Genomic DNA, 21,112 nt, shown 5'->3' on the forward strand with positions numbered 1-21,112 from the left:
CTCCGAGCTATTCCTGTGAATGTCCCCTACTTATCCACGGTTTTGGCATCCGCAGTTTCGAGAGTCAGTCTCCAGAAACAGGTGATTCTCCTTCTGACGAATCAGCAGAAGGTCAGTCCCCGCGTCTCGCTGCCTGCGTCGTTCCCTCTCTTCATCTCCTCACGTAGGCGTTGGAGCGTCTCACCTCGTCTCAAGAAGAATGGTGAGTAAACACAATAAGGAATTTTGAGAGGGAGTTCCCGAGTATACATGTGGTGGGACAACTGTGGTGTAGGTGCATTTCAGTACTTTCTGAGATGTCAGGTGTCCCCTGGGGTTCTTGGAAAGTAGCCTCCGTGGATAAGGGAGAGACTACCCGCAAAAAACAGTAAAGTTATACTTCACACGGGGTAAACTTAAGGGATAAACCTTTGTTAGGGAGAATGCTCTGGATGTTTTTTGTTTGTTTGTTTGTTTGCTTGCTTGCTTGCTTTTTAGGGAGAATGAGGGAGTGTGTGTATGTGTGTGTGGCGGGGGCAGAGGGACAGGAAGAGACAAAGTCTTCAGCAGGCTCCATGCTCAGCATGTTGCCTGGTGCCTCAAACCTTGATCTCATGACCCTGAGAAGACCTGACCCCAAATCAAGAGTCCGGTGCTCAAGAGACGGAGCCACTCACGCGCTCCATGCTCTGGGTGGATTTTGTGTTGCTTGGTCTACCCTTCCCCCTGCCTTGGGTGAGCTTTCCTACATCATTATGAGAACCTGGTAGGGGACTCTTAGAGGTGAAACCCTGAAAATGTTGGGACCTCTCTTAAGACTACAGCTCCCAGGGCTTTCTCACTCTCAGCTGGTCCACATTCACCCTCCAGCGGTTTGCAAAGATTAGCATTTTGGTATTATGACTGTAGTGGCCTCTGCTTCAGGTAAGCTGCAGGGCTGAGACTCTCTGGATTAGCCCGTGTATTATTTTATTATTGCTACTGTAACAGGTTACCCCAAACTTGATGTCTTAAAACAATACAAATTTATTATCTTTTGGTTCTGGATTCAGAAGTTTGTATGGGTCTCATTGGGCTGGTTGGAAGGGTGACATTTCTTGGGGAAGTTCCGTGGTACAATCTTTTGTCTGCGTTTTTTCCACTTCCTGAAGCCCACTTGCATCCCTGATGGTGAATTCATTTCCCCATCTTCCAAACCATTAACATAGGGCAGGGAACTTTACACACTGCCACCTTTATGATTCTCTTCTGTCTCACTCTCCCATTTCTGAGGTACTTTTGTGATTGCATTAGGCCTAGTCAGTAATTTGTGTATTTTAATATTAGTTGATTATTGACCATAGTTCCACCTAATATCTTAATTTCCTTTTGCTGTGTAAAGTAACATAGTTACAAGTTCCAGGAATTAGGATGTGGACTTCTTTGGGTAGCTGTTACTCTGCCTGTCACCACCTGTCTCTCTCAGATTTCAGGGGTGGTTTGCCCTCCAACACGAGTCCCTAATGGTTCTAAGAACAGTTGCTGATTTTCTGTTTGTTCAGTGTTCTCTTCTTCAAGGACAGTAGTAAACTCTTCTAAATTGGGATTAACACTGGAAACTCTTCTAAACTCTTTACATGTTGGGGTTAACACTGAAAGTAGTGAAGACTTATTCATACAAGGTCTAGAGTTTTTAAATACCACTAACTGATTCTCTTACATCATTTGTCTTCAGCATTAGATACACAGATTTTAAGAGAGAAGATGTGGAAGGAAGTTAATCTCTCTGTTATAACTACTTTGCTTTAAATTTGAAGAATTTAGAGCAAAAGACATAATACCAAGATTTACATTTCATAGAGAGAGCTCATACAGTCTTTTGAAAATAAGAGGATGGTTGTAGTACACACTGAGAAGACTATGACTGAATTATAATCTGAAAGCCATGCCTTGTATCATGTTTTATATATATAGTCTGCACTTCAAAATGTATATTCTATTGCAATTAATTAGGTTATTCTGGAAAATTCTTTTTTCAACTTAGAGCACATCATTCTAGGGAAATTAAAATGCACGTATATATCACTTAAACTATTTTCCTACCGTAGACAATGAGTATGTTTAAATATAACTTTAAAAGCCATGGGTTTAATCTGAATCTGTTAGGAACAGGAAAAAAAGTTTAAAAATTACCCGCATATTGTGATTTTCTTAGACATCGTTGTTGAAATGTACATGCTGGAGAAGACAATTGCAAAATGACATACAAATATGCTAGGAGACACAACACAGTTTTGTTTCAGTACAAAAGGCATTATTGCATTATTATGTATGCATTATTACCAGGATCCATAATTTGAAGATAATTATGCTAACTTGTTCTCGAATCTTTTAGATTAATGTTGATGTACTTTTTTCATTTCCCTCAGGCAAAACATCTCAAAATAATTCTCCCCTTTCTTGTCTTTTTACAGTGTAACCACATAGCCAGCTGGGGACTTAGGAAATATGGTAAGTTGTGAGGCATCCAGCTCCTTACCAGAGAGGACTTCTCATCCCATTAAATCAAAGGATGTATGCTGGCAGCCTCAGATAAAGCTGGGTCTACAGACACATTTTCCTCAGACCATATCTAGTTTTAAAAATTAAATTAGTTTCCAACATTTAAAAATCAGAAGATTCAAGTTTTTAAATTTTGGATTTCCAGTTTTTATATTGGAAACATATTTCCATCCGTCAACAGAAGACTGATCTGAGGAGAAATTCTCTTCTTGGGAAGGGGCCCAGAGAGACGCAGGATGGCATGCCTCTTCAATTGGCAGAATTGCTACCACTCTGTAGTAAATTGTACTTGGTTTATGCATTAGTGTCTCCTGTAGGCATTTGAGTTTGCGCTGCCTGACACTCCTCTGCTACCCCAGTCCTGGGTTCAGATCACTAACATCACCATCTCTTTGTAGTGCCCATGAGGATGGAATTACATAGGAGGGACTATCCATAGAAATTCCAATGTGCATAAACAGCTGAATCTGTTAACAAGTGTTTGTAATCATTGGTATGCTCTAAAACTTGTAAACCACAGTTGAAAGGAAGTCTTGTAGCCAGATAATGTCTGACTCATTTTTTGTAGTATGACCAATTATACTATAAAAAGTATTTTTAAAATCCAGCAAGGAGTCTTTGGGCTCATGAAACATAAAAACCACTCAAACTCAAATGGATTTAAAACTAAAAGTCAGGGGACGCCTGGGTGGCTCAGTGGGTTGAAGCCTCTGCTTTCGGCTCAGGTCATGATCCTAGGGTCCTGGGATGGAGCCCCACATTGGGCTCTCTGCTCAGCAGGGAGCCTGCTTCCTCCTCTCTCTCTATTTGTCTCTCTGCCTACTTGTGATCTCTGTCAAATAAATAAATAAAATCTTAAAACAAAAAAAGTTAAAAAACTAGAAGTCAGGAGTGAGGGTTGGGATCTAGGAGAACATTTAAGAAACCAGTAGTGAGAGCAGCAGAATTAAGAGGCAGGCCAGGTGCTGATCACTCAGGGTTTGCATTCTCTTTCTCTCTGTAAGTGTTTCAGTTTCTTTGTGCATTTCTTACAATGTCTATTTTTCACTCACCTTTCTTTCAGTTACTTTCTCCTTCTGATTGTAACCTTCAACTGCCACATTGGGGTCACCCCACTCATGACCTTTATCAGTCACTATTGGTTGGTTCTCTGAGAAAGGCTCTGACTGGTCCAACTCACTGCTGGAAACTGGCCACAGAAATCAGAAAACAACATGCAGTTTCTTGATTGGTAACTTTTGGCTAGGACCCTGTCCTATCCAGTCAGTCATACCTAGTAGTGTGTTGAAATTATTATAAACATCATCACTGTCATCTCTTACCATCACAGTCCTTATCACTGCTGACATTTATTTGATACTTACTAAGTGCCAGACAGTCTCCTAAAAACTCTAGACATGATTCATTTAATCCCAATAACAATTTGGGAGGCAGATACTATTTTGACCATATTTTATAGAGGAGGCCAGTGAGCATGGTTGTGCATGTTCAGCAGGGACTTGAAGGCAAGGGCAGTTTCCCTTCCAACTAGCTGAGGGTGGGACAAGCAATGATAGACGTGTCTAGAACAAACTATTTTCCCTTTGGGCTTGCAAAATAGGAGGTTCACAGAGAATTACAGGGTAATCCCTTCATTGAGAAATTACTAAAACTGGTTTGCAATTTGCTTTGTTTGCACAGTTGTGCATCTCTCTAAATGTTTTACAGGCTGGTACAGTCAGCATTTGAGAAGGGCAAATCCAGAGCCAGATTTTAAAGTATATAGAGGTTTTTTTGCTCCCATCACCCTTTCCATGCGCTCAGATTTCATGGAGCTCCTTTCTTTCTACCCTCTTCCCCTTTCCTCAGTCTCTTCTGTTGCTAGGTGGATCCATTAGTTCCCTCCTCTAAAGATTTAATCTCACTCTCAGATTTATACCACACGATGAACATGGGACTTAACATGGTTGGGCAGTGGCCTGATTGGGGGCATGCTTAAGAATGAAAGTTGCATGCTGTGGGAGGTAAGTCAGAGGCCAGAGCAAGCTTTGGGGTGAGTGAACATAGTGAGATAAACCTTGCCAAGCGAATAATGTGTCAACTCTCTTATAACCACACTCCTTTGGGTATGTTATAAATTCATTTGTTTATACCACAGACTTCTTGAACATAGCTACATATTCATTGGACTACTGAAGACCGCATGCCCCAGATTTTCTGTCACTGGGTGGTCTCAATAGGCCTCTGCTCCTTCCTTCCTAAGACAAATATTTATTGAGTCCTTCTCATGTACCAGACACTTTTCAGGTGCTTGGGCTCCAGTGGTGTATAGAACAGTAATACTCCTTACCCCCAAGAAATTCACATAACAGACAGAGACTGGCAATAAACAAAAAGTCAGCCTGGGATTTCTGTTGACAACATTTACGTGATGTAGTCTTTGAACATCAAGTCAAGCCTGACCAAGGGTTCCCCGTTAAAACAAAAGTCACCTTGCAGCTTCTCTGTAAGCCTAGTGGGTAAGCGTCAAGTTAGCTCAAAAGTCCCTCCTAAATACCGGCTTCCCCATGTTAATCTGTGGATGAATTATGTTTCCTGGCCAACTTCCAACATTTTTTTACACTCTTAGTATCTTAATACTCTTCTTCTTATCCTAACCTGCCTTCAGAAATAATCTAATGTCGGTCACGTATACTTTAATAGGAATTTAAATCATCATATCACCTTCCTTAGGCACATGATCATGTTATTCTGTGTTTGAAAAGTTGAATGAGAGTGACGCTCCCTTACTACAGAAATTTGAGAAGTCAGGGTAAAGATGTAGTGACTACCAGGGAAAAAGCCTGTCAAAATACACATCTCTTTTATTACATGTGAGCCTGGCCTTCATTCAGTGTTTCCTCTGGTTTTAATTAGAAGCAGAAGTACCTTACACCTTCTAAAAATGCTCAAGGGTGATGCAGAACTAAGTGTCTTTTCCTAATATTCCCAAGCTTAAACTTCCCAATTACAGCTGCTTGCCAGCTTTCTTTGTTAGTACAGTGTCAGCTTCCAGTAGAAAAGACTTATGTGGCACTGTAGCTGGCCTCTTAGGGAGGAGACAGGCAGCTGGAGTCCCTGACTGGTCTCACTAAAGGGACCTTCACTAGATAGGCAGAGGGTCCAAAATAAATTTAAGTAGCTGAAAAGAGCAGTGACTCCCATTGCCTCATGGGGAAGTTAAGGCAGAGTGCACCGATTTATTTCTGACAATTTAAGGCCTCATTAACTAGATACGGCTTAGGGTAATTTAATTGTGTTGAAAGAAAAAACACCCATCAATGCATTTATTAGGTGTATCCCTATTATTAGAACCTTATGTTTTATACTTTATATAGGGTGGAGTATATCAGGAAGGTGTTTCTTGTGTGTTTAAGTCAGACTAGAAAGTGTCCAACCATGTACTAATGGCAACCCAGCCTCTAAAAATAAACTCTGTGTCTGTTACTTACAATGCTGGCTTCATTGAGAATCTATTTTACATGGTTTTTCCATGGCCAGAAAAAAAGAGGTGTGGTTCTTACTGCAGACACTTTTTGAAAATCTATTTGATGATTTTGTAGGACCCATAAAACGTCTAAGGATTACTCATATTTCTGGCTTCAGAGTAACTGAAATGATCATAGTGATTGTTTTTTAACTCCCTACAGATGTTGGAAAATTACAAGTCTAGTGCTTCATAAAAATATCACTCTACCTATGCCTGACTCCTTTATTTTAATGAATGGAATTCTTTAAACCCCTGGAATTAGGCATGTTTGGTTTCTCTAGGCAATAATTAAGATTAACTAATTGTACAGAGCTCCAGAAAATTGAAACTGAGTTGCAATATTTCATGAACTTCTATCAAAATAAAACAAGGGTTTTTTTTTTTTCTTTTTCTGCTTTTATTGCCCCCGTTTTCTCCTTATGTTCTATTGAAGGATGGATAATAATGCTTCTGTTGAGGGGCTGGAGAGAATAGGGCAAATTTTTCATGTTAAAACATTTTCTTATGAAATCAGATTGTGTGAAGTAAGAAGTAATACAAGAAGCAGTGATAACAGCCCACCTTCCTGAGGTTTCCTTCCCACATTTTATACATGGGCAACTGGTATGTAAGAAAGATGAAGTCATTGACGAAGGTCAAAATCAATTAGGAAAAGAACAAGGACTAGGAAGTATGTTCTCCAGACTTCTGGTCCAGTGCTCTTGCCACTGAGAAAGAACAATGGTGGGATGGAGATTTTTATGAGCATAACAGCAAATGATCAGATTTCTTTAGATGCATGATGCATTGTTTATAGCAAAGCCTTTAGAAAACTTTCATAAAGAAGGAAGAACTGAGCCTACCAGTTAAAAAAGAAGTGGAGAGAGAAAGTTATTTCACTTTTAATATTTTGTTGATGATCTAGGGAAAATTCTGGAGAGGTTAGAATGGACAGCAAGCACTTAGCAGTTGATAAATTCAGCTGGCTTTCAATACATTTCCTTACTAGTGAATGAAATCTGCACCAAAGCAAGCATACGAATTGGCTATTTCCAGACCCAGAAAGCAAAAACTTCTCTATTCAAGCCATTTAACCATCAGAGTTTCTCCTTCAAACTAACCAGAATGACCCTGGATGAGTTAAATACAAAAGGAATTTCTCAAAAAGCTTGTGGGGGTACTCACAGAATTTGTAGCAAATTTTGAATATTAGGCTCAGAAAACAAGCAGGAACCAAGAAAGACTGAACACCAGGAACACAGCTAAAGTTACTCCTCAGGAAACACTAGGATAAAATTATGGCCACAGCTGCAGGATGCCAGATATTGCCCCACCCCCACCGTTACCCCCAATCTTGAACCTTTTCTGCCATTGGAACCATTGCCAGTGCTAACCCTGGAACTGTTGTCTCTGCTGTTTGTACCAGGACAATATCTCCTTTGTCCCTGCATCTTTGCATACCTCACTCCAAAGTGGATTTACTGGTTGAGAGTGTATGACTGGCAATATCAATATTATATACTTTTATCCTAGCTGCTGCAGCAGCAAGCACCTGCCATTTTTTTCCTTTTCTGGATATCGAGGATAATAGATAATTCCTTACCACATTCCTTGCCCAGGAAGGAATGGTGTACACATAATAGGCAACCAGCATCACCAGTAACGCCTGCTTAATAGATATCCAAGGCAAATTGTGTTACTATTATGCAGTTAGGATGGGAAAAGATGGCCAGTATTCAACAACATCTACATGATAAACACTTAAAATTATAAAGAAGAAAAGGAGCTGCATAACCCAATCAATGTGTAACAAAGAAGTTGTCTCCCCTCCAAAATCTAATTCAAGCCTTGCACTACCTGGTTTGATCACCTTAAATAGGGTTTGTTCTGGTAAAGCAAGGTGGATACAAGGTCACAGGGTAAGCCAGGGCTGTATTTGTTTGTGCATCATTAATATCATCACTGTTATATTTTCACTGATGTCATTTGCATCATCCGGCAGGCTTTGATTTCTAATGCCTAACTTGTTACTTCCTCTAACCTGAAACGTTCTTTTTTAACCCTCTGAAGATGAAGAAAAACAAACAAACAAAAAAAATGAAAAGGACTAAATATCTGGAAGTCAATTTCAGAGTAATCAATTATATAGAATGAAGTGCCTGGCTATGACATAATATGGAAGGGGGGTCTTTTTCCTTTCTCTGATCTTGTCTCTATTCATTTTTCATTGTTTGCTATAGGAATCTTTTGACTCTAGTGAAAATCCAAGACCAGGAATCACGTGATTCTATACTTTTATGGAAAAAAGATGATTTGGAAGACTGGACTCTAATTTCATGTTTGCCGTAAATCCTAAAATCGTAAGTAGAGTTTGCTTTAAAAGATACCTTACTATGTGCTAAAGTGAGAAAAACAAAATCAGCCTTTTAATGATGATCCTTGACGCTCAAGTCTTTAGACAGGTAACCAACCTTGAAGTTACAGAGGGGACTTTCTTTATTAGGAAGCAAGGGGAATTCTTTTCACGTAATCTGTAGTTTTTATGGAGCTGACTTCTGGACAATGACGATTTTATAAATCATCTTTGGACCGTGTTAATTTTATTTTTTTGGGGGGGGCGTGTTAATTTTCTGATAAAAACTCTCATCCTTATCATCAAAGTATATTTCACTATAATCCTATTTTTCCCAAATGTGAACTTGACAAATTGTAGCATTCAATGCACACCAGCTCTTATGATGTGCCCAAGATCATGTGTTAGAACCTTAATAATCATATTCATAATACTGCATACAGAAATCAGTTTCATAAAAGAAAATCCTGGTATATGGTGGTATAAATTAGAAAATGCACCAGAGAATGATTTCTAGACATAATAACATTAAAACATTTGAAAAGATTAATCATCAACTTGAATATGAACACTCTATAGAACTTGTGTCCCCTTTTGTACCTTCTCAGGCTAAATGTTCTTAATGAAAGACAATAAGATAGAAGTGTGAATTGTCAGCAATATTTATGCTAAATTTTGAGGAAAAGAAACTAAATAGTTTCAAGTAATTTTTGAGCAAAAATGACCAACGTTCTTAGTCCCTAGTCATAGGGAAAAGGGAATAAGAACTGTAGGAGAATTATTTAAATAGCACTTTATTTTGATCATTTTAATTAAAAATCATTAAATTTGTAAAACCAAAGAAGTCAAGTATTTACCAATCTAAGCTCTAGATAACTGAAATTTGCCTTTGGTATTTAATATACTTTTTGAAGTGTGGATAAAAACTATAGTTTCTTTTTCTATTTTTTACTATTCATCTTTGGCACTTAGAGTAGATTAGCTAGTTATTGGGTGTGGATGTCTGTGGTTTGAGTTTTTCTCCTGAAAAATCAGTATTTACTTAATAATTTTTAAGACCAAATTATTGTCTGTTTTTTCATGGTGGTCCTGATGCTTTCCAGTTTTAAAGTAAAATCGGCTGAGATTTAAGAAATTCACATGGGTTAAGGTTGAACAGAGAATTTTGGTTCTTTAAGAATTAAAACTCGGGCTGGGCACAGCCTCTTATTATCTTTTTTCCCCTAAATATAGGGCCATTTTTATTTTGGAGAATGATCCCTGTTGAATCTGTGAGTCATTCCAAGATAAGTTTTAATGTGAATTTTTATTTCCTCCTAATAAAACTCAAAGGGTGTCCTAAGTTCTCCGATCTCCACTTTCCATACAATATTATATATTCTAAACCAAGATTAAGAAGGTGAATGAATTCACACCAAGAAAAATGAATACTTTGGTCTTTGCAAAATCAAGCCAATTCCTCCTGAGCCAAGATGAAGAATATATTATTGTTCTGATATATTAAGCCAGCTTTTTTCAATTATTTAAAAAATACCCCTTTAATTAAAAAAGCATAAAATTCTACTTTAAAATATTTTGTTTTAAAAAGCCAATTCATCTTTAGAAAAGCTTAAGAGAACATAAAGAAGGATTATCGTCTTTCATTTTGCAGAGGAAAGTAATAATAATCACTTACTGAACCATTATCCATACAAAATAAAGCCTGGAAAAAAGGTTAGAATTTGGACAATCTTGGCATCTGGGATAAGTTTAGAAAAATAGGAAAGCCACATTAAAACAAAAAACAAAACAAAACAAAAAAAAAAGTTTTTTAAAACCAAAAACAGACCAGATGTTGACCGTTGGATGTCAATGGCAACAGGAGAAAACAACACATGTGGATTCAATGTTCTTTCTGCAGACAGAATCTCAGAAAAAAACACATTTTTTGAGCAATGTGACCAATTATGTTTGACTGTAAACCACTGTCTAACACACCCTACTACATTCCTATCCCTGGAAAAATAGAAGGGATGGAGATGAATAGGCCTAAGGGATAGGCCCAGACCTCAAGGAGAAGAGTCAGAAAATTGCCAGTAATTGAAATAAATAAAAACTCATACTGCATGGATATAATCCACCATTAAGCATCATACCGCATTTTCATCTGCCTGCAGGAAAACTGGCTAGATATTTCATGACCTACATATCAATTATGAAATGAAATTAAGAAATTATAAAATTAAGAAAATAAGTCTTGAATTTATTTAATTTGTAGAGAATCACTCAGCTGGAAAGTTAAAAATGGGTTTGGTATTAACTGTATTTTTAGTCTCCACAAACCTGTTCCCTTTTATGTGATCCCTACCTTATCTAGGGCCATTTTCTACCAATCAGATTCTAAAATACGTCTAGAGATACAAGAAAGAAAAACCCAGAATGGAATTCTGAGCCTGAGACGCTTCATTAGGTTTTTTATTTGCTGCTTCATTTCTGTATGATACTGAAATTAAATTCTCTGGGCCTTTTTTTTCCAAACAAGTATTCCAATAACTGGTAGTTAGGTCATGCGGTCATGATGTCATCTAATAAACAAGAGTGGAAGCACAGAGTTCCTTCTTAGGAGGACTTCATAGTCTAACATAGGAAGGATGCAAAGGAATTGACCATGATAGTATACTGTAGGTAGCTGCTGAGAGATAGGAATGCACAGGAAATCCTGAAAATACAAGTATGTGCACTTAATCCAGCAGGTGGGGTGGGGTGGGATGGGGTGGACTGGGGGACACAGAAGTCTTCCCTAAACAGGCATCTGAGAAAGAACATGAAGGCCTGAGAAGTCCTGAGAAATCCCAGAACCTGTAAGTTGTTGCATCAAGAGAGGAGATTTGTTTTATTCACTGATGTATCTCTGGTGCCTAGGAAAGTTTGGAGTACAAAGTAGGTTCAAGGCCATGAATGACCGAATAAATAAATCTAATAATTTGATTATTAGAATAAACAGCCTGGAATTAGCTGTTGAATGAGAGACTATTTTAAAGGGACAGAAATGGAAGAAAGCAGGGAGACAAAGATGAGGCTCTTGCATAGTCTAGGTACAGAATGATGGAGGAGTAGATGAGGGGAGTGAGAGCAAAGATGGAGGAATGGAGGTGTATTTCAAAGTATAATCAAAGGGACTTGGTCTTAAGGACCAAGGATTGAGGGATTGAGGAGGACCACTGTGTGGCTGAAGGCATTTGGTTGTGCTCCTTTCAAATCAAAGAGTGGGAAGTGAAGATAAATCCGAATAAGCAGGAGTTAAGGAGCATTAGTAGTTAAGTGATTGAGGTATTTAACTAATATAATATTTCTTCTAACCTTATTCTAATTTTTTATCATAAGGAAAATATGTTAATATTTTGTTTAAACATTTTAGCAGTTTTTTTTTTTCAAAGACTATAATTATATTTCTTAGTATTAGGCTTATGGATGATTTTTACTTTCTTCTTTATATGTTTTGATTGAATATTTCACAATGATCATATAATTACAGGATGGGCACATTTTATACAAGGTATGCATCTCTGAAACTCTTGTATAATAATACTTGCAAAATGCAAGACTCAGTCCCTCAAAGCAGAGCTGTTATTTCTATATAATACCTACAATGGTGCCACCATTAGTACAAATACAATTTACAATTTACTATCATTTTCAAAATATTATTGGGGGTGCAGAGATTAATATCACTTTTAAATTGATGAATCAGTACAGACTTGGAAAAAATTTTACAGTAATGGAAATTCATACGAACTAAATGCACATAAAATGTATGTACTTAGGGAAAAAATCTGTTTGCTTTTTGAGCAATTGTATGTTTGAAAAGAAAATAGCCATTTATGTATGATTTAGGATTTTTAATTGCATGGTTTATACTCTGTTCAGACAAGGATACCTAAATCAGGCACCATGGCCATGTACTGATATTGAAATGTAACAGAATTACCTCAGAAAAAAATAAAGCCCAGAATCCACTTGGCAACTCAAAACCCAAATGGATAGAAGATGTTACAGATATTTATTTAAATTTCTTTTTTTTTTCCCCTCAATCTTCTTCTTTTTTTTTTTTTTAAAGATTTTATTTATTTATTTGACAGAGAGAGAGAGATCACAAGTAGGCAGAGAGGCAGGCAGAGAGAGAGGGGGAAGCAGGCTCTTGCTGAGTGAAGAGCCCGATGTGGGGCTCGATCCCAAGACCCTGAGATCATGACCTGAGCTGAAGGCAGAGGCTTAACCCACTGAGCCACCCAGGTGCCCCCTTCTTTTTTTTAAAATTATGGTGTGTTGGTCACCATACAGTACATCATTAGTTTTTGATGTAGTGTTCCATGATTCATTGTTTGTGTGTAACACCAGTGCTCCATGCAATGCAGGTCCTCCTTAATACCCATCACCAGGCTCACCCATCACCCCATGCTCCTCCTGTTTAAAACTCTGTTTCTCAGAATCCATAGTCTCTTGTGGTTCATCTCCCCGTCTGATTTCCCCCCCTTCATTTTTCCCTTCCTTCTCCTCATGTTCTCCATGCTATTTCTTATGTTGTGTAAATAAGTGAAGCCATATGATAATTGAGTTATTTCAGTTAGTGTAGTCTACTCTAGTTCCATCCATGTTGATGAAAAAGCTGGGTATTCATCCTTCCTGATGGCTGAGTAATATTCCCTTGTATGTATGGACCACATATTCTTTTTTTGTCTGTTGAAGGTCATCTCAGCTCTTTCCATATTTTGGTTATTCTCGACAATGCTACTCTGAACATTGGGCTAAATTTCTAGGTAATAAGCAACATATGAATTGTTTTCACAACTTTGTGTAACTTTCTTTAAACAAAAATGGAATTTAAAATGTATATTGACTTTTAATTATCTCTGTAGTTTCCATCTCATCCAGTCTCTGAGAACCCAAAGAAACTCATTGAGTCCCCAGTTAAAGGATGCCTGGGTAATCTTTGTGGCCATTTTGCAAACCCACTCTATCTTCTGTCTTCATGAAAAGAACCTTGAGGGATCTTCTTTTTATCCATCTGAGTTTATCCATCTCTATGTGTGTGTATGGGGAGTGTCGGGGGAGGGATGTGAAGAGAGGATGTTTCAGCATTTTCACCAAGGTGCAATGGACATAATTAAAGGAATCAAAAACTTAGATGCTGAATGTAACAAGAGGAATTAATGTCTAGAGGTCAGACCCCTTATGGCTGACCCCCACCCTACTCTGACACACCACACATCACACACACATAGACACACACGACTAACTGGTTTCTGCCTCTGTTTCTTCCTTTATTAGGACATATGTGTATTCTTTCTCATTTTAGTTCATATCATCAAAGTTTTACTTTGACTCTTTCCATGAGCCAGAAGTCTCTCTAGGACCTCTCAGATAAACGAAGAGCACTTACTTGCTTTGTCTTCCAATAGAATGTTACTGATTGGGGAGCATCTTGAGACAATTCATGCTCTACTTACTAAAGTAGTCTGTGATTTGTCTCAAGACAGAAACACATGACTTGAAGCCTTCAATGAAGAGCCACCCCCTCTACCCCTTCACGAAATGTGGGAAGTAGAAGTCAGCAGAGGCCTTCAGAAACCTTTTTGTAAGACAGTTTATGAAATGTAGCATAAGTACACATAAACCTAGACAGACATACAAATATATACTTGTTTACCCAGGTTGAAACCCTGAACCTTCTGAAGTCAGCCATTCATGAGAAGGTATTTCATTATTCATAGACTGGTTACAAAATATGTGCTTATTTTCCAGGAAATGTAAGTAGAAAAAGACATGCTCCTGGTGTTAAATAGAACACTATCTGTGCTGAAGACATCTGTGCCTCCAAAAATACAACTTCTGGTCAGGTGCCAGAGCTGGTCAAAGGCTGGCTTACATACTACATAAGCACTTTCTCCTTACACTATGCTTGCATATGGTTTGATAAATAACATTGGGTGTCTGCAAGTCTTAGCTATAATATTATTTGTCATTTGGGAAATGTGAGTAGTTGTATCTATTTCTTTTTATATGGAATTTTATTTTCCTATTTATCTTCCTAAATGAATAAAATTTTAGAAATTTAATATAACATGGAAAATTTACTTTTAAAAGATCATATCAGAGTTCTTTGATGCTTTTCTTCTGTTTACAATCAGTGGATTACAAGAAAGAATGCTCATTTTGGGCTTTTCTGGGAAATATTTGTCATCATTTCTATGCCTCAGTGTGATTTTTAGTTTAAGTGAATGAGGTCCATTAAAGTAGTCTAGACATCAAAAGCAGGGGCTCTGAATATGCAGATATTTTTCAGTTTTACATATACCACACAACTGTTCTGTAAACCCCAAATTCCTTGATTTTCCTGCTATAAAATATAGAAAAAATAGAAAAATTCATTAATTGGGCCCTCAATTGTATAAAAACAGTGCTTCTCCAAACAAACAAAGCAGGAATGTTAACATAGTTTTTCTTATGATTCCTGAACCTCTCTACTACAAAATTACTAACAGTGGAATTTGAGAACAGATTTTCTAACTGCATTGTTTAAACCAACTCAACACAGTGTATGGTCTTAGCACAAACATAAGAAATACACATTGTTAGTAAGATGCCATGTTTTAAGATAGATTTTAAATACTCATAAAATACCTATTGGGATATATCCAGATATAGATATAAACATCAGATGTGCTTTAAATTAAAAAAAAGCTGAAGTATAATTTATTTTTATTTAGATGTAGTTTTAGAAAGCCGGTAAGGGAGAGATAAAGGGATTTTTGCTACAAATAAGAATAAATAGGTGCAAATAAAGGATTAATCACTTTCAACAGGAGGAGCAAAGGACTTTTAAATGCTTTTCCCCTAACATCTCAACCCCAAAACCAGACCCCAAGAGTCTGTGGGAAACTGTTAATTTAATGAGACAATAAACCACTTCAGAACTATCATTACAGTAGTCTACCTGTTTAAAGGAAGATGTTAAATTATATTTTCTGTAACTGCTGAAATAATAATTGTTTGAAGTCCATTGACCTCTGGGGATTCCTGCAAGGTGCTTAAGTAGCAGTCTACCATCAGCATTCTCCAGTGGACCCCAGAGAGTCTCAATAGTAAGATATTTGGATGTTTGCTCAAGTTATGCTGCAACAACAAGAAATTCACAATATTGTTTTAAAGAAAATAATCTGAAAGTACTGCAGTTATCTCATAACTAGGCATAATTCATGTGGGATGATCACCCAGTTTTTCAGTCAGTATTTTTTTTTTCAAGAAATCAATGTAAAATACAGCATAGTTTTTTATTTTTGTTTTTTTTTGTTTTGTTTTTTTTCTGGATTCCCACAAAACTTTATTAATATCTGCAATACTTACTATGTTGCAATTATTCCCCATGTTGCAATTTATCCTTTTACTTATTCTATTTAATCATCTGGTAAGATGTGAACATCTCAAGCTCAAAACAAGGGTTGTGTTTAGTCATTTTTATATCCCAGCATAGTTTTAAGCAATATTCTTCAGTTCATGTTTCTATCTTGATTACTTGGATAAATGGTATATCAATGACATAGTTTTAGCTGCATTAATGGAAAGCTCAAATAACATGCTGATTATCATATTTTGGCTTGACCACTTTAGGTGTATCACCTTTTCATTTCCATGTTCATTATTTTGTGGTCACAATAGTACTGCTAAATCATATTCAGAAGAAAGATAGGAAGGTAAGGTCAAGAATGACATCGATAACTTGTTCTCTTATGCTTACCTCTTTTAGAATTGTCATTTTTCCCCTTTCTTGTCATATTTATTTGTTAAAATATTAATTTTTAGACTATTTTAGGTTCATAATATATTTAAGGAGAGGGTGAAGAGATTTTTTATATATTCCCTGCTAAACACATATATATCCTCTTCCATTATCAACATCACTCAGCAGAACAGTACATTTGTTACAATTGATGAACCTACATTAACACATCATAATCACCCAAAGTTCATAGTTTATGTTAGGGTTCATTCTCGGTGTTGTTCATTGTGTGGGTGTGGACAAATGTGCAGTGGCATATATTCATCATTATATTATCATAAAAAGTCTTTTCACTATCCTAAAAATCCTCTTTGCTCTACCCATTTATCCTTTCCTCCCATCCCTACCTCTGGAAACCATTGATCTTTTTAGTGTCTTCACAATTTTGCCTTTTGCAGAATGTTGTATAGCTGGAGTCACACAAAAAGTAGCCTTTTCAGATTGGTTTCTTTCTCCTATTGATATGCGTTTAAGGCTACTCCATAGATCATTTCTTCTTCTTCTTCTCCTTCTTCTTCTTCTTTTTTTTTTTTTTTTTAAGATTTTATTTATTTATTTAAGAGAGAGAGAGAGAGAGTGCATGAGAGGGGAGAAAGTCAGAGGAGCTGAGAGCCTGATGCGGGACTCGATCCCAGGAGTCTGGGATCATGACCTGAGCTGAAGGCAGTTGCTTAACCAACTGAGCCACTCATATACCCAGATAATATCTTTTTTAGTGCTGAATACTATTCCATTGTTTGTATATACCACAGTTTATTTCCATTCACCTATTGAGGAAAATCTTGTTTGCTTTCAGGTTTTGGCAATTATGAATAAAGCTGCTGTAGACATTCATGTGAAGCTTTTTGTGTGGACATGAGTTTTCAGCTTCTTTGGGTAAATGCCAAGGAGTGTATTTTCTGGATCACATAGTAAGAGTGTGTTCAGTTTTGTAAAAAACCGCCAGACTGTCTTCCAAAGTGGATGTACCATTTTGCATTCCCATCATCAGTGAATTATGTTCTTGCCAACATTTGGTGTTCTCAGTGCTCAAGATTTTGGCCATTCTAACAGGAGTATAGTGGTATCTCACTGATGTTTTAGTTTGCATTTTTCTGATGACATATGATGTGGAGCACCTTCTCATATGCTCATTTCCTTCCATATATCTTCTTTGTTGAAGTGTATATTAAGGTCTTTGACCCACATTTTAGTCAGGTTGTTTTCTTATTATTCAGTTTTAAGAGTTCTTTATATATTTTGGATAAGTCCTTTATCAGAAGTGTCTTTTGCAAGTATTTTCTCCCAGTCTATGGGTTTGTCTTCTCATTCTCATGACATTGTCTTTCACAGAACAGAAGCTTTTAATTTTATGAAGTCCATATTATTTCTTTCATGAATTGTGGCTTTGGTGCTGTATCAAAAAAAAACATCTCCACACCAGAGGCCATCTAGGTTTTCTTGTACATTATATTCTAGGAGTTTTGTAGTTTTGCAGTTTACATTTAGGTTTGTTACTCATTTTAAGTTAATTTTTGTGTTGGGTATATGGTCTGTTTCTGGATTTAATTTTTACATATAGATGTCCAGTTGTTCCAGCACCATTTGTTGAAGAGATTATCTATGCTCTTTTGTGTTGCCTTTGCTCCTTTGTCAAAGATTAATTGACTGTATATATGGTGGTCTATTTCTTGGTCCTCTATTCTGTTCCATTGATCTATTTTTCTATTCATTTGCTAATACTACACTATCTTGGTTACTGTTGCTTTTTAGTTAAGTCTTAAAGTCAGATAGTATCATTCTTCCAACTTTGTTGTTCTCTCAATATTGGCTATTCTTTTGCCTTCTCCATACAAAAAAGCAAAATCTTTCTCAGAAATCCCCAGAAAACTTCCTCTTAAATTTCACTGGCAGGACTGTTTTACATGGCCATGCCTAATTGTTAGAAAGGTTGAGAAAAAAGATATACCTAGACTTTTCACCCTCGATAGAGGAAAGGGAGAAAAATTTTAGCTTTGGTTTTGAAAGCAATTAGTTTTAGTAGTTCTTTTATGAGCCAACAAATAGGGTCTGCTACATTAAGAATATGGTAAATTACAATAGCCCCCTTTTTAAATTTAAATTCAGTTAGCCAACATATAGTACATCATTAGTTTCAGATGTAGAGTTTGATAGTTCATCAGTTGGATATAACACCCAGTGCTCCTCACATCACCTTCCCTCCTTAATGCCCATCATCCAATTACCCCATTTCCCCCCACCAGCCTCCGCTTCAGCAACCCTCAGTTTTTTCTTATAGTTAAGAGTCTTTCATGGTTTGTCTCCCTTTCTGATTACTTCTCATTCAGTTTTCCCTCCCTTCCCCTGTGATTCTCTGTGCTGTTTCTTATATTCCACATATGATAATTGTCTTTCTCTGATTGACTTATTTTGTTCAGCATAATACCCTCTAGTTCCATCCATGTCAACATAAATGCTAAGTATTCATCCCTTTTGATGGCTGAGTAATATTCCACTGTGTATATGAACCACATCTTCTTTATCCATTCATCCATCGATGGACATCTTGGCTCATTCCATAGTTTGGCTATTGTGGACATTGCTACTATAAACATTGGGGTGCACTTGCCCCTTCTGATCATTATATTTGTATCTTACCCAAAGATAAAATAGCTTCTTAATAGGGGTTTGCTATGTAAACTAAGAAGTAAGGTCAGCTTTTCCTGCCTAGGAAGGAAGAGTTATAAAGGGGTTCTGCTACTAACTTTTCTTCAGGTCCTCTGATACCAAATTTTATGCCCTGTTACAATGCTAGGTTTAAGCCAGTGACTCTTAAAGTAGTATTTTTTAAATACAATATCTTTAACATAGTATATATAGTCATGAAAGATGATGTCTTAAAATCATTATTTTATACTAAACAGAAATGTGAATAAGTGAAAAATATATAAAACAACATGGATAAATTTTGCAAACATAATATTGAGTGGAAAAAAAGGACATAGATGAGTATATGTTATATGATTCCACTTATATAAAATTTGAAGGTAGGGAAAATTAACCTATGGTGTTAAAAATCAGATAGTGCCTTCTTTTGTGGATAGGGTAGTGACTAGAAGGGCGTATGAAGGAGATTTCTGGGATATAGTAGTATTCTGTTTCTGGACATAAGTCTTCACTGTGCAGATGTGTTTGTTTTGTGAAAATTAATTAACTTATACACCAGTGATCTCTGTGTGTATGTATGTATACACACACACACACACACACACACACTTCAATATGATTTGCTCAAAACAAACAAAAATAAAGTGATTTGATTTGAATTGTCATGTCTCAGAATTGGCTAAAATCAGTTTTGGAGATTTTAACATTCAGATTTTTCAGGGACCTACCTTTGTGTACTATTTGTGTCAAATGAAAGCTGCATTTATCTCAGAATTAGGCTGATTTCATCTCAGCTGTTTGAGGCAAGCAATTTGGAAAACAGAAATAAATAATTACAGACACATATACATTCATGTATATGTATAAAAATTATTGAGTCAGCTCTAAATATTTTTAATTCCCACAGAATATTTATATAAAACTTGGTCTAATTTAAGTTGCAATTTAAGTTGCATGTTTTAACTCTGAACACCATGAACTCTGCAAGCATATTTTCTATGTAAATTTCTATCCATAGTATTAGTATCTTCCATAGAAGGAATGGTGGTTTCTGGCAAGTTTAATTAAGTGCACAAAGCACGAGTTTTTAGGGAACACTGTAACTATTGTATTACTTGGAAAAAACACTGGTACTTAAATTTTAGTTGTAAAATATTCTTAAAATATACTCATAACTTATGCAGAAGGGGACTTGTACTCATTAGTCCTAGCCAGTGTCAAAGTAAAAGCACATTTTCTACCATGTTATATAAATGGATGCTTAATTTAAATCGTAGGATAAATGTGTCTATTTATAAGTAGGTGTAAACTAGCAAGGAAAAAATGTTTTACAAGATGTAGCAAGAGAAGTAATTCTTTTAAAGACTGTGTTTGATTTGTAATCTGCACAGGAACTTGTACAAATTTTGCCTATTTATCTAGTGAGGAAAACTTAAAAAGTTACATTTCCAGGTTATAGGCTATAACAAAGTCTTAGGGGATCATGAGAAAGAAATGCTGAGATGTGAAAACATAGTGGGTTAAAGTCTTCTATAAAAGACAGTATCATAGAAAATAAATTAGTAGGATTAAAATTGGTTCCTATTAATTTCTCCACGCTGCATGTTTCTCCAAATATGAACTTAAACTCATGTTCTAACGAGCTGAACTGCAGCATAGTCCCAAATACATTCTCAACATATGCCAAACTGTACAAAAAAGAGCAATAATGCACTGGCAATTCTGGCTTCAACAACTGGCCTTTTTATGCCTGGATAGTATTTCCTTGAATGAATTACCAGCATTCTAGAAGCAGTCTCCAGACTTTCATACAAAAAAAAAAAAAAAAAAAAAAAAATCACTTCTAATCTATAAACCCAGATAGAGAGTTTGGTAGAATGAAGGAGACCTTTCTTTTCTTTCTATTTAAAGATTGTATGTATTTATTTGAGAGAGAAAAAGAGAGCAAAAACCTGGGGAGTGGCAGGCAGAGGGAGAGGGAGAAGCAGGCTCCCTGCTGAGCAGAGTGCCCAACCTTGATCCCAAAACCCTGTGATCATGACCTGAGCTGAAGGGAGACATTAACTGACTGAGCCACCCAGGTGCCCCTGAAAGACATCTTTGTAATATTACAGAAATCTATGAGAAAAGAGTCCTCAGTGGGAACAAACATAAACATAAAATTATGTTCTCCACTTCTAGAAGTTGGAAAACATTACAAATTACCACAATTAAGTGGTGTCCCCTTATTATTTAATTTAAAAAATTTTTGAGTACAGTTGATGCACAATGTTACATTAGTTTCAGGTGC

The 21,112-nt window shown here is 36.5% G+C and overlaps 1 long non-coding RNA gene across 5 annotated transcripts in view; it reads left to right on the forward strand.

Moving 5' to 3' along the window:
* LOC309870970 overlaps positions 1-21,112 on the forward strand; it is a 248,047-nt gene that overhangs the window by 25,150 nt on the left and 201,785 nt on the right. For 4 of the 5 annotated variants that reach the window (XR_014314905.1, XR_014314906.1, XR_014314907.1 and 1 more), the window contains 3 exons: positions 56-202; positions 2,433-2,469; positions 8,248-8,367. This is a non-coding gene — a long non-coding RNA (uncharacterized lncRNA). Of the gene's footprint in view, positions 1-55; positions 203-2,432; positions 2,470-8,247; positions 8,368-21,112 lie in introns of those variants that run through there. The other variant, XR_014314909.1, reaches the window with a different exon arrangement.

Source organism: Mustela nivalis, assembly GCF_964662115.1.
Source record: "Mustela nivalis genome assembly, chromosome: 1".
Lineage (NCBI taxonomy): Eukaryota > Metazoa > Chordata > Mammalia > Carnivora > Mustelidae > Mustela > Mustela nivalis.